The sequence below is a fragment of the Protopterus annectens genome, chromosome 9.part0 (genome assembly GCF_019279795.1).
Source record: "Protopterus annectens isolate FY-2018-M chromosome 9.part0, PAN1.0, whole genome shotgun sequence".
NCBI classification, from domain to species: Eukaryota; Metazoa; Chordata; order Ceratodontiformes; family Protopteridae; genus Protopterus; species Protopterus annectens.
This window is the reverse complement of record NC_056743.1, coordinates 1,829,772,145-1,829,787,028: the sequence shown is the minus strand read 5'-3', so window position 1 is coordinate 1,829,787,028 and position 14,884 is coordinate 1,829,772,145.

The following is a 14,884-nucleotide window of genomic DNA, read 5'->3' as shown; positions in this document are numbered from 1 at the left end:
GTTTAATGAGTGTCCATGTTTCACAAGCAGGAACTGTTGGGAATTATTCCTTCCTTTACCTGTGGACACTAAGATATATATCACCCTCACTATACTTGCCATGAGAACATTCCGGAGCCAGACTGGGACACACTGGATATTTCTCAGCCTTCGGCCTCGAGGATACATCAGCAGTTCCTCAATATACTTTTGGCACTTCTGGATCAGTTTATCTATTTCCCAGTGTCACCTCAGGATTCAGACTGGGTTATGTGTGCTTACTTTGGGGTGGCAAATTTTCCTGAGGAACATGGAGCAATAGATTGCACCCATGTTGCCATTAGAACCCCATCAGATCCATGGGGTGGGGGAGGGTGACACCAGAACAGGAAGAGTTATTCTCCCATCAACTGCTAAGTAGTAGGTCTGATGCATGGGAATGCATCATCAGTGTGTCGGCCCAGCAACTGGACAGTGCCCATGATTCCCATATTTGGTACAATAGCTGAATTTGCCACTTGTTTCTGAATGATAGGATACTCCATGGTCACCTTATTGGTAAGTAGAAAGTAGAATTATAGTTATCTTAGTAGTTATCATTATTATTTGGAAAATGTATTGCTTAGTACTAAACCACCCCTCCCTTGTTTTTTCTTTTCTTTCTCAGGTGATGCAGGCTATCCACTGGAGCCATGGCCTATGACTCTTGTGAGGACTGCTACAGGGGCTGCTGAAAAGAATCTTTGTACAACCCTGTCCGAGACATATCATGCCCAATATGTGGCTGCACAGCTCAGTGGGCAGCATCAAGTCCAAAACTACTGACCATGACATTCAGGTTAATGCTTCCTTTATTTATTTTTATTTTACATTTGTTAACTGGTTACAGTCCAGCTCGGCAAGTAGCCCATTTTCAGCAGAGACCCAGGGAGATCAGCTCCATAACAATACTACAAAAAGATTATAAACATTTTTAAAAGATTTACAAACAATATACAAAAAGTTTGACAGTTGCCAACAATCACAATTTACAAAAAGGTGAATGTAAATCAGAAAACATTACATTTCTTAAGCCTTATTACAGACAATAATATGAATCTCATTAGATATATAACTAAAACCCATTGTGGTATAGTATTTCTGGTATTTCGTGGTGGTGTGGTATTGTGGGGTGGTACTTCTTATAAAGAAATGCATAACACTGGTAATCAGTTATCTCTATGTGTGGGCTATGCTGCAAGGTGCGTGGTCTACTAATACTATTCATCAGACATTCCCTCTTATCTTTATATATATATATATATATATATATATATATATTTTTTTTTTTCTGTACAATTAATCATATTACTGTTTATAAAAGTTTTGAACTGCAGTGGTGGTGCTGCGGTAGCCTCACAGTAAGACGTTGTCCTGTTCAATTCTCAGCTAAAGCGTCTTCTGTGTGGAGACATGCGTGAATGGGCGTACCTTCGTTGAAGGTTGTGCGTCAGAGCTGGCAACTCGGCATGTAAAAATCTACTGCCAATCAGTAGCAGACCGGAGTTGCGCTGTGGCGACCCCTAACCGGGAAAAGCCGAAAGACACAACAACTGTTTATAAAAGTTATGCCTGACTGCTGACTGAGACCTGCAATGTGATTTCAAATAAATCATGTAAGGAACATATATATATTTTACTGTTTTGTTGAATTTATTTTGCTTAGGGACCCTAGTTAATTATGCACATACAGAATCAAACTACTGAAATAGTAATGCATCAGAAAGTGTTATTTCAGTAGGTGATTGACAGGATATTGCAAAACTGTATGTATTACAATCTCTAAATTTGCATTTTCCTGGATGACACTCCTCTGTACATGCCTCATAATCCATTTTTTGTACCAAAACCACTTTCACTTTTAGTTTCTCCTTTCCATCATCTTAAAAAAACACACTTCAAAGCTACAATATCCTGCAGCACCTTCAGTCTGACAGCAAACAAATAACTTTAGCTGATAGCTTTTATCAAAATTCAAACCTTACAACATGGACTAAATAGTGGACAACTGTGTACTAAGTTCTGCCCATGGGCAATTGAGCTCACATATTTTTAAGATTTATGACTCTATATACAAATTTAAATCATCTAATCACAAAAGGCAGGTATCTTATATGATGCTTACTTATTTAGAATCCATTTAATGTTATTTAAATGCTTTTAAGATGTGAAAGTCATAAAAAGGATTGGAATTAGTGTTAACCTCATAGATTCTGACATTTATTTTATAAATATATATCAGCATTTCTTTATAATTTCACCTGGTGCTCTTATAAAGTTTATTCTGGAGAGTTAAATGACAATGAGATATTATATGCATACATACTATTTTACATCTCAGTGTCACCTGCACATCTCAGCTCATATTACTGAATGCTCTGAACAATGTCCTCTGTAAACAGAGCAAAACAAAGGGAGAAAGGGAAAGCTTGTTAGTGCCTCTAACCAGTTTAGGTTTTGCACATTTTGGTCATGCACATTCAGAGCCACCTGTTGAAGAATCAGTGATGTTCCTGCTCTTAGATCCTGTGAGCTAGTATTTTGGTGCACATTTTTAGTCTGAAATTAGTATAGGCATATACATACATCAGGCTCTGTATTGAAATGTATTTTGAAATGCCAAATCCCAATACACCAAAAATAAATAAATAAATAATGAAAACCCTGGAAAAGAATGAATACTGAGCATAATTTTTCCCCTTTAAACTTGCACAGTGTTGGAGGCAACCCCCCACCACTGAACTTATCTATGCCAACTCTGAGGATGCCATACCTCAGGATTTCAGAAATTAAATCTTCACACCACAGGACTCATTATTGTGGGTCCTGATCTTTCAAAGGGTTACCTGTGCATTAGCACAGTTATTAGATGCATTTAGCCTATGTAGAGAGGACTTCAACGTCTCTATATGTAGTGTGTGTGTATGTGTGTGTGTGTGTGTGTGTGTGTGTGTGTGTGTGTGTGTGTGTGTGTGTGTGTGTGTGTGTGTGTGTGTGTGTGTGTGTGGGTGCGAGTGTGCGTGTGTGTGTGTGCATGTGCGTGTACCTGTGTGCATGTGGGCGTGTGCGTGTGTATGGGGGGGGTGTAGGTGTGTATGTGGGGGTATGTGAGTATGTGAGTCTGTATACATCATCATCATCCACTGCCTTTTTTCCATTTGCTACATGGTGTCAAGGTGTTGTTTCATCTGTTGCCACCTCAAGATTCAGTGCCACTCTCATACCTTCTTTGGCAGTCATGCCTGATTTCTGCAGGTCTTCTTTCATGAAAACCATCCATCTCTTTGCTGGACATCCTTGTTTCTTCTTACTTTCTTCCTATGCACCCTAAATCGTCTTCATTAAGTCATCTTCTGCTTTCCTAAACATGTGCCTGAACCACTGTTCTGTTCATCCTCTTCTGCAACTGGCGCTACATTGACTTCTGTTCTTATGTTGTCATTTGTTCATCTGCCCCACAGTGTGCATCCCATCACCCATCACAGGCACTTCATATCCATTACCTTTAGCTTTCTCAATTGCTTTGCCTTCACTGCTCAGCTATCTGTACCAAACAGAAGTATTGGATGCACCACTGTTTTGTACACCTTACTTTTCTCTGTCACACACTATCCCTGAAGATCTGTGCCATTTGACTCTAGCCTCTCTTTTTCTAGCCTTAACCTTCTGCTTAGCCACTCCACCCAGAAGCTTAAAGCTGTTAACCTATTCCGCTATCTCCCTTCTATTTCAGTTTTCAGCGTCCTCCTGTTTCCCGCACTTCCAGCCCTTACAGCTCTCATGTGTGCTCAGTTTCATTCCATGTGCCTTTACTTTGCATTCCCCTCCCCTATCATTTGCTGGCATTCCTTTCCAGAGTCTGCTTATAATGCCACATTGTCTGCATATAGAAGCATCATTGATCTTTCCTCTGCAACTTATTTGGTAATGTAGTCCATCAACAGTATGACCATCAATGCACTCATGTCTGATCCCTGTCATACACCCACATCCTCTCCCACTGGGAACCCTTCTGTGAGTCCAAACACCGTTTGCATTTATGTCATTGGATTCCTGTACATAGCCTGCACTAATTCTACCAATATGTCTGGGACTTCATATCATTGTATGACTGACAAAATCAGCTTTCTTGGGACTTTATCAAATACCCCATTTGGACTCTTTCCTCATCTATAATTTCTTCGTCACTTGCTGATTCACTGCAAACATCAATTCATTTGTTCTTTTATCCTGATCTGAATCTGAACTACTTATCTTTAGTCTTACTTTGTACCACTGTACAAATTAATTTATCTGCCAGTCTCTCCAGCACTATTATGCAGTGTAACATGAATTTGGCACCGCTATACTGCCCAAAGCTGTAAATGTAGCTATACTGCTCAAAGCTGTAAATGTACCCTTTGTTTTTTTTTTTATACTGGCACTAGAATGCTTATTCTCAGGTCATCAGGGATACCTACCTTTGATGTCCTGTGGACTGGTGAATGGGTTGCTGCTGACATCCCTTATGAATGGTGTCTGATGACTATCTTTTTTATCTTTCCGTCTTTGACTTGCAGCCTGAAATTCCTTGATCTGTATGCTGAGACCCTTTACAGAAGCTGACAGAGTTCTTCTTTTGCCTTGTTTTTGCTGTCATTTAGCCTCTTTGTTGGCCATTTGTTATTCTTTCTTAGCCTGGTCTGTCTTTTCTATTGACCACTTTATCCTGTACTCCTTCTTTCTTTTAAGTTCCTTGGTGTCTGTGCTGCTGCGGCCAGTGATTCAGTTCACTTCATTGACTTCTGCATTCCACCACCAGCTTTTCTTATCAACCTTATTTTCATACCTGTCTTGACCATGTGTCTGTCCTTTCATCTTCGATCATGCTGTTTTAAGATGCTGACATATTTCTGTGGCTCCACGTAGTTCCTCTTCCTCTTCCTCAGTTGTTAGCACCTTGAGTATTTCCTCAAGCTTTACTCCACTCATCTTCCAAGTCTTTAGTTTAGTCTGTGTTGACATTTCAGCCTTCTCTGACCACTACATGCAAATGACTGTGGCCACCAGTTATTTATGCTGTGAGCCATTTGTTTAACTGGGTTGACTTTGCCACCCCTGATTTTTTCCCCTTTCTTTCTTTCTTTCTTGGAGAAAGTCCAAAGGCAGTGTTGTATGTTGGTCACTCTTATAAGTGACCTTGCGACTATCTCTCTTGCTGAAGCATGTACAGGTTACCCACAACTTACAAGACAGAAGTCTAGAATGATCTCTCCTTATTTGTTCCTGCTGCCCCACTTATGTGGACACAGGCAACCCTCATATCATATTCCAACTGCCTTGATATGGGTATTTAGGTCTCTGATTATTAACATCAACTCATTCTGTCCAGTTTATCTAGTAGGCCCTGCATCTGCTTCCTGAAAGCAACCTTTTCCTCACCATCACATCCCTGTTGGGGGGGCATGGGCTGAGAATATGAACAATGTCTTATTTTTACACTGGAATCTGATTGCCATGAGTCTACCACTAATTCTAATGACATTTGTCACTATCTTCAGATGGTTGTCCTTCACTACAGTTCCCTCACCATTTGTACTCTGGCCTTCCCCTGAGTAGTGGACACCAGATCCCAAGCAAAGTGGTTTGCTGCACTGCCCTTCCATCGTGGAAGATTCAAAGTACTTCCCATCTCCTTTTAGTCATCATGTCATCCACTTACAGGCTGAATCCAGGCTGCACCCTGTCAGTGGACTCATATTTAGTGTAGCAATTGTTAGTTCATGTTTGACAGTTTAAGCTATCCCAGGTATCACAGGCTGAACAATTAGATACTATATGGCCAAAACCTTATTTTACCAAGGGCTATTGGGCTTTATGGTAGCCATTCACTGGCTAGTGGAGAAACAGAGACCACTCCTACCATTAGAATGGATCCCTGGCATGAGTCCATTTTTGGTTACATTAGTCAACATGACCAAATCATTAAGGGATAACTTTTACACCACTGAGTGGCTAAACTTGACATGGCACTCAGTCTTTGATTCATGTTTTGCTAGGAGATACTGCACAGCTAAGTTGATGCCAGCTGGTCTACCCAACTCTTCTGCTGATATGCAACACTTGTAGTCTGTGCTTCTGCTGCCAATAATTCCATTCAGTTTGCAGTGGAAATACTGAACATGTTTTTTGGTAGGGTGGGAGGAATCTCACAAAGACACAGTTATAACATGCATCTCAAACCCATTACCTAGTGCTTGGGAGGTAAACGCCTTAACCATTATGCCAACCATGAGGGAACCTGTAAGGTGCCATCCAACCTTTTCTTTAATGAATGTGTGTGTGTGTGTGTGTGTGTGTGTGTGTGTGTGTGTGTGTGTGTGTGTGTGTGTGTGTGTGTGTGTGTGTGTGTATGCGTGCATGTATGGGTATATGAAAAATTAGAATTAGATTGACTTACATACAATCTTTACAAATTGCTCAGTCTCAAAAGATTGACAAACCAGTGCACATGCCTGGGGACATAATCCCAAAGTAAGAAAATTAAGAAAATTAAAACCAATCATTTTTTGAAGGGAGCAAGCACCCCATCCTGCTAATTCTATATATATATATATATATATATATATATATATATATATATATATATATGGTTTACTATTGAAATTGCGAACATCACTCGGTCGACTGTCGTATGGTCGAATGCATAAGGTCGGAAACACAGATGTCGAAGACTTTATAATCAATCGAGGAACGGTTTTAACATGGGTCGAGGTAGGTGTACAGTATTATTCCCTACTACAACCATCTTCCCTACCTCGACCCATGTTAAAACCGTTCCTCGATTGATTATAATGTCTTCGACATCTGTGTTTCTGACCTTATGCGTTCGACCATACGACTGTTGACCTAGTGATGTTCGTAATTTCAATAATAAACCTATATATATATATATATATATATATATATATATATATATATATATATATATATATATATATAAATAGATATAACCCCGGATTCAGCCAGCTCTGCATGGAGTGCAGGAATAGTGCAAGTGCTGCTGCACACAATATGGCAGACGAGTGATCCAGGATCGAGTCCCCGAGACGTGAACGAACACCCGTACACTATTCCCACATGGACACCACTGCATATGCTAGTTACCTCATTTGATGATGAAAATCATGCAAATGAGGTGAATTAGCGATCCAGGAAGCAAGCGGGCATCTGTGCAGAAATAGTGTAACCTGCAGAAATGTATTCGGTTACTAGTCGAATACATTTCTGCGCATTACAAAATGGAGGCATGACAGCTCGAAAGAAAGCATGTATTCTATGTAGTAGGCATATGGCCGTTGGAATGAAAAATAGGTGAAATTTTATAAACAACAAGTTTTTTTTTTGGCCGATCACAGCCGTTTAACCGTAGGGCAGTGGGGCACAAATGAGATCACCATGAAAATAAAAAAAAAGGGGGGTAAGCCTTTATACCCAAATCTGCATTTTGCCATAACAGTCAATGGCATGCATAAGACAACAATACCAGGGAATAGTGATTGCTAAGGGGGAAGGCTCAGTGTGAGTGTGGTAATTATGAATTAGCATTCTGGTTTAAGCAAATGAGGGGATTGATGCTGAATCACAGATTTCCTCTCAGTGTTAGCTTGCACCCAACCGTGTAGGTGCAGCAACACCATTGTATAAGTATAAGAGGTGGATGACCTCATAAGGGGATGTGTCATGCATGTTGTAAGCTTATTAGAGCTCTGTGGCCCGTGTTTTCCCTTAGCTAAGCACAGCTAAGGAAGGGGGTGTCTCACATTGTTGAACACTGTTTTCCTTGCTTAAATGGGTGTGCATGCCATGCACTGTGTTTTAAACCAAAAAAAAAAAACTGGAAATAGCAGCATTGTTATAATCTAAGCACTGGGTATGTGCAGCACACCTCAGGGCTTAAACAGGAAAGCTATGGAAATAAAAAACAGCAGTAGGAAGGCAATCAAGGAGAACTAGCATAGCTGGCAGGGGAAATGTATCACAATCAGCCAATTACACAGGCAAAAGCCCAGCACACTACTATAAACTATGAAAACATCTTTCAGTCTGTTTTTCTCACAAACTCTACACCACTAGTGTACACAGACAGGGAAATTTTACCTGACAAAACTAACAAAATGTTAGGGGCTGCTGTCACTCTCATACATCAATATGTGCAAGAGGCTGAGGGTGGTGAGGATGTGAATGCTGATGACCATCTCACGGTGAGAAGGAGGAGGAGAGTGCACAGACCCAGGGTAACCTACCAGTGGCTACATGACCTGGAGATAGTGGAGCGTTATAGGGTGGACAGGGACATTCTACAGCAAATTGTTGAGCTGTGCCAGCCCCACCTCACACACACAAGAAACAGAGGGGAAGCCATCCCAGTAGATACCAAGGTATGCGTAGGCTTAAGAATACTAGCCTAGTATGAACAAAATGTCTGCATGTACGGCAACTGCAAGGTTTCAAAGCAAATGTAATCCACAACAAAATAATGAAACCAGCAAACTGTGGCAATAAACCAATATTTAATATTGTGTGCTAAAAGCACATAGAAGAAAGAAGCAGACCGATTTCAGCTTAGTAAATCACATAGCTTTCATCAGTGTGTAAAACATAAATTAACCAACTCCTTATATAGTCATTAGTAAGAGACTCAAAAAAAAAGATAATCGTGAAATATTAGAGGTGCTCATTCAGTCCAGGAGCAAACAACCCCCCCCCCCCCCCAGGTTAATGATCCATTTTTTCTCTTTCTTCTTCAGCATATCATGCCAGCCTGTCTTGTTCGATCTAATACCCAGAATTTGATCAATAATTATAAAATTAAAGAAAGCATTTTTATCTACTATAGTGTGTTTGTAGAGGGCATTAGTAAGTTCTTGATGTTTTATATCACAAAAGTGCTCAGAGATCTTAAATTTAACCAGTCGTGATGTTTGACCAATGTAGAAGGCTGAACAATTACAGGTAGCTAAGTAAATTACCCAATCTGTTTGGCAATTGGCAAAAAAGGAGATGTTACACACCTGGCCGTACATGCAATGACCAGAAGGAAAACAACCTATGACTGGATCCTCCAAAAGTGTAGTTACTACATTTGACAGGAACACTGGAGCACTTATGGATAGTGTCCAGCATCATTGTAATATCTTGTTGGAAGACAACAAACTCTTTTAATTGTTGGGGAATATATGCCATTTTTCCTTTAGGAAGGGTAGGAATTTGGCTTCCTACTTTAATCATTACAAACATGGTTCTAACTATAAGAAAGGTTATCTTCAAACTACACTTTTGGGGGATCCAGTCATAGGTTGTTTTCCTTGTGATCATTGCATGTACTGTTCTAGGGTTATGGGATATCATGGGGATCTCACAGGCATCAGCATCCAGGGTACTCCACCAGTCCCTAGATGCCATGTCAGCACATGCAAGTGAGCACATATATTTCCTCAACACCTGTGAGGTGTTGACCAGCAATATGCATCTCTTCCACCAAATAGCAGAATACCCTGAGGTAGTGGGTGCTATAGACTGCACCCACATACACATCAAAGCACCACCCAGTGAGCAGGCTAGGGTCTACATAAACCGCTAGGTCTTCCCCTCCATCAACTGCCAGGTTGTGTGCGATGGCCAGGGCATTATCATGAATGTGTGTGCTGGCAGCCCTGGAAGCTTTCACGACTCCCACATCTGGCATATGACACAGCTGTACCAGTCATTTGCCAATGGGGACATCCCATATGGCCACCTAGTGGGGGATGTTGGCTACACACTGGAGCCATGGCTGATGACACCCCTCAGAAATGCACAAACACCTGAACAAGAACTCCATAAGGAGGCAGAAGCACAAACCAGAATCATTGCGAGAGTGTGTTTGCGATGCTCAAGTCAGGGTTCTGCTGCCTGGGACATATCCGGTGAAGCCTTGCAGTACTCTCCAGCTGCATGTACACAGATGTTCATAGTATGTGCCGTGTTACACAATGTGATCCTGCAGAAACAGCTGCAGCAGGAACAGCACAGGGCAAGGCCGCACAGCCACCCACCATTGCTAAGGCCATCACAGGCACAGAGTGACTCGGAGGAGGAACTACCTGAGCCTGCACCTGTAGGCAGAAGGAGGCATGCCAAATATGTTCAGGCCTTGGCAAAGAGACAATGCATAGCAGATACACTGACATGGTAGGGACCCAGGGAGTGACACCTTTCTCTGACTCGCACATACAGTAAAATGGATGCCAAACATGGCACTACCTGTATTATACCATGTATAGGGAGTGTACTATGTGCATCTGACATAGTCAGCCCTCCAGCACTATCCTCAATACTGGCCCAACCACAAGGTAAGTCACTCTTCCTATCAATTACTTACTGAATGGAGTAGTATGTTCTGATAGTTGTATTTATGGTATGGATGCAAGCTTGCAAGGGAACTGGGTGGCCAAATGGGATGGCAGCAGATAGCGGACACCTATATGGGCAGCATGAACACCATAACAAATACTGGTGACAATATACTAGGCAGTACTAGACAAGGTGACAAATCCCACCGCAGTACATTTGGTGGCCCAAATAACTGTGGGTGTCTATAGGACACATACATACATGTCAGTGAGGCTCACATACCCACCACCAGCTTCAGCCAGCAGGACAGGTGTAGATGACCATAAGGAAAGGCTGGGCTAAGGCCTCCAAATGATGGCAATAGTGAACAGCCCCCCTCCAGACCTATGCAAACAGACTGCAACAGGTCTGGCAGTTGTATGTTAGTTCTGAAGGGTGAGAAGTCTGAAACTGAAATGTAGGTCAATAAAACCTAAGATCTGCACTCTACTGATATGCCTCCAGTCTGCATGATAGGTCAGAATACAATATGAAATGGAAGCCATCAGAGTACCTGAAATACCAGTACAGTCATAGCAAATGTTTAAAGTCATCAGGTGGGTCCCCCCAACAATCCTATATAAAAATGCAGTAACATGTAAGTGTGAGGAGTTATATCAGTGGAGCACAGATTGCCCGAGCTGGCCCAATCTACAGGATAGATTGTTGCATGTGTTCAATATGCAGGGGTCTGTGTGTTAGGTTGTTATGGGTTCAATATTGTCTGGAAGTGGTCAGCATGTAGGCATGGAGGGTTGTGGCTCAGTGGAGTGTGGCCAGTACTGTCATTGACAGAGCCATGTTCTGACAACTGCAGTGCCAACCACAATGCTTCTCAGCAATAACCATGTCAGCAGTCATCCATACTCACTGTCCAGATGTCAATATCTGTCACCATCTGAAAGATGGACATGCCATGAATGTGGGCCCATACATACACACTGTACACAGGTGGAAGTACCCTAGACAGAGTACATAAAATGTAACTGTCAACAGCACACACCTTTGGAATTGTACATACAGGTTAGCAACACATTAGTTGTCTGTGTAGTATGGAATACTGGTGTAGTCTGGCCAATCAATGGCAGACCATAAAAGGCACAGTTATAAAGTAATGAGAGACTGCCTATGTCCACGCACAAGGCAGCATAAGGGGAATGTCCCAGATATATCTGTGGGTCACCTGTGGGTCACCTGCAAGTAGCTTCCATATCACACATGCACTCGGCTCACCCCACCATCAGCCACAGGTTTATCACATGTCATATCCTTGCTGCTGGGAATGAGTACAGTATGACCCCACTTCTGTATGGGAATACCCACAGAATGCAGCATGCTAAAGAGGTGTCCTATGTAGGTGTGTCCCTAGCTGTAAGTAGCACCCTGCCTGCATCCTGTGTGTGTGTGTGTGTGTGTGTGTGTGTGTGTGTGTGTGTGTGTGTGTGTGTGTGTGTGTGTGTGTGTGTGTGTGAATGTCAGGAAATTAATGATTTTGAGGCCATTCACACTCACTACACCTCCCATTGCCCTACTTTAGCACTCTTGCTGTCAGTAACCTTGAAATAACCCTTTGGCCAAACCTAAACCCATATACTCTGTGGCACATGCAATAACTGTGTAATACTACAGTGTCAAAAACCAGTTATGTGGGTGTTCTAATCCTGGTCCTGGAAACTGTGAAATGTGTGTGTTTGTGTGAGAGAGTGTGTGTGTCTTTGTTGACACCCAGCTTTGGGGGCATTCACACTTCCCTTACCCCTCATTTAGCACTGCTGCTGGTGTCTCTCACTTTCAAAGATACCTTTGGACAGCTCTCTAACATATAAACTCTGTGTTGCTTGTGATAACTGCATAATACTATCGTGTAGCAAACTAGTTAGGTAGGAGTTCTCATCCTGGTCTTGGCAACTGTGAAAATGTGTGTGTATGTTTGACAGAGTGTGTGTGTCTTTGTTAACACCTGATTGTGGGGTCATTCACAATTACTACACTTCCTTTACCCCTCCTTTAGCACTGCTGGAGATGTCATTCACCTTCAAAGATACCTTTGGACAGCTCTCTAACATATAAACTCCCTGGCATGTATGATAACTGCGTAATATTATAGTGTAGCAAACTAGTTAGGTAGGAGTTCTTATAATGGTCCTGGCAACTATGAAAATGTGTGTGTGTGTTTGTGTGAGAGAGTGGGTGTGTCTTTGATGACACCCGATTTTGGGGTCATTCACACTTACTATACTTCCCTTACCCCTCCTTTAGCACTGCTGCTGATGTCACTCACTTTCAAAGATACCTTTGGACAGCACTGCACCATATAAGCTCTGTGATGCATGCGATAAATGCATAACACTGTAGCAGCAATATATAGCTTAGTAGGAGTTTGAAACTCAGTACTGGCAAGTGTGTGTCTGTCATCAGTATGGTGTGTGGGTGTTGGTGTGATTGTGTAATAACAAGATCCATTGTGGGGTGGGTTTTGCTACATTATTATATTGAGGACCTATATGTCCCAATGTTCACATTACAAGGCCAACAGTTGTCAAACCCCATAGAGGTTGGTATAGACAATCCACAGCCATAAATGTCTAGTGCCATGTGCAATTACTATGTGACAGTATGGATTACTGAACAATATGGGCAACCCTTATAACACTCAGAGACCAATCTTCACCTACGAATCATACACAGACATGCTTGGCTAGGCAGCAACCACTATATCGGTAGTTCTCCTGCAAATTGCCTCACAGATATTACCCATGGTATGAATGCAGTTGACTACATGTCTATTGACCACAACAGTAGCACTGACATCAGAAAGTACTTTGATGTGTTACATCTCCCGATGGAGTATGCGTTATGCAGTAAGTAAAAGGACATGGAACTCTGTTCTATCCCCTCAGTAGCCCAATCAATGTGTTCAGTGGCCCTTTTGCCATATTCCCCACTGGACGCCTGCAACAATTGTAGAGTCTGCAAACATAACCCATAAAGGGAATACCATGACTTATACACATGCCCTGTATGGGCAGACACCAATAATTCCAATGAATCCCCGTATCATACTGTCTATGTAGGTGCAATCCCTACCTCAGTTACATAGCCAGGTCTCTAAAATGAGGTCAGGAATGCTATAGTGAAGATACCAATCTGTCCACACAACATGCCCCAGAGACCTCAAGCACACTTTCACACTTCAAAGAACATGCATGTGGGAGATATGCACAACTCAGACACTGTCCATGTTATGGAATATAAATCACATACATGTGCAGCAGTGCACATCACTGGCCACCCACAAAAGAAATCTGGATGAGTGGATGGGAAATTCAGTACCCACCCCTGGGGACCACTCCAGTGACTATACTCCTGAGCCACACTAGGGACTATTTTCATGTGGCCTGATGCCAGGGTATGCCTTGGGCTAGCCTTGTATAGCCTTCAGGCCCAATTAGCTACTACACACCTATGAAGCAATGAACCTATGGATGTTCTTCGTGTTTCACTGTTACAGTCATTACATTTGGGTAATCTGCTGGCAGGTTGCCCTCAGTCAGCCTGAATTTCAAATTCTTGGGTCCTGCATCGGTTGCTGTCTTCTCTTCCATGACATCAGGTCATCAGGGATATAAAACATGCAGCTGACACCATTTTCTTTAGTCTTTCTTGTCACGCAGTGCCCGAAGCAGAAGCATTTTGCAAGTGGTGGTTGGCCGACTACTGAAATATTCGCGTTTGAGTTTCAGAACTGAAGTCTTCAATAAAGCTAAGTACCCCGCTGGGGAAACTTTTTCTTGCTTTTTGTCAGGATGACAGAAAAAGTTAATAATTGTATTACTTGTGGGAAGCACATACCTCATTTATACTGTATTCCTTGCCTAGGCCCTGATCACAACTTGCCTGGCTGTCAGTTTTGTGCTAGATTTAACTAACACACTATTAAGCGTCAGTATATTTTTGCATCTAAGTATTTTAGAAACAGATTTAACTACCCAGAGATGTCGTCGGATAGCAATCCGACTACCCGAGTACATAAAAAACGCAAAGAAAAGGACAGTGGTCGGTACTCAGTGAGGCGCTTTCGCAGCCCCTGATACCCACTACCTTCGAGTCGCAGGCCTCTACCGACACCCATGCCGCAAGATACTCAAGGTATTGGACCGACGGATGTATCTCCCTCGGATGGGTCCAGAGCCGCTGAGCAGGCACCAGCTTCTAAGGGTGTATTCAGACCTCAACATTTTTATATCAAACTGTCGAAAGCTGCAAAACCAAAGGCAAAGACACCTTCTAAAACTAAAAAACTGATGCCTGAGCCACATGCACAGGCCTCTATGCCTAAAAAACAAATGATCAAAATGGCTGAAGACCTTATTACCTTGATCAGGGGTACCCATCCCCCTCCAGATAAGAGGCCTAGGCAAGACACTGACTGAATTTTCAGATCAGGTTTCTA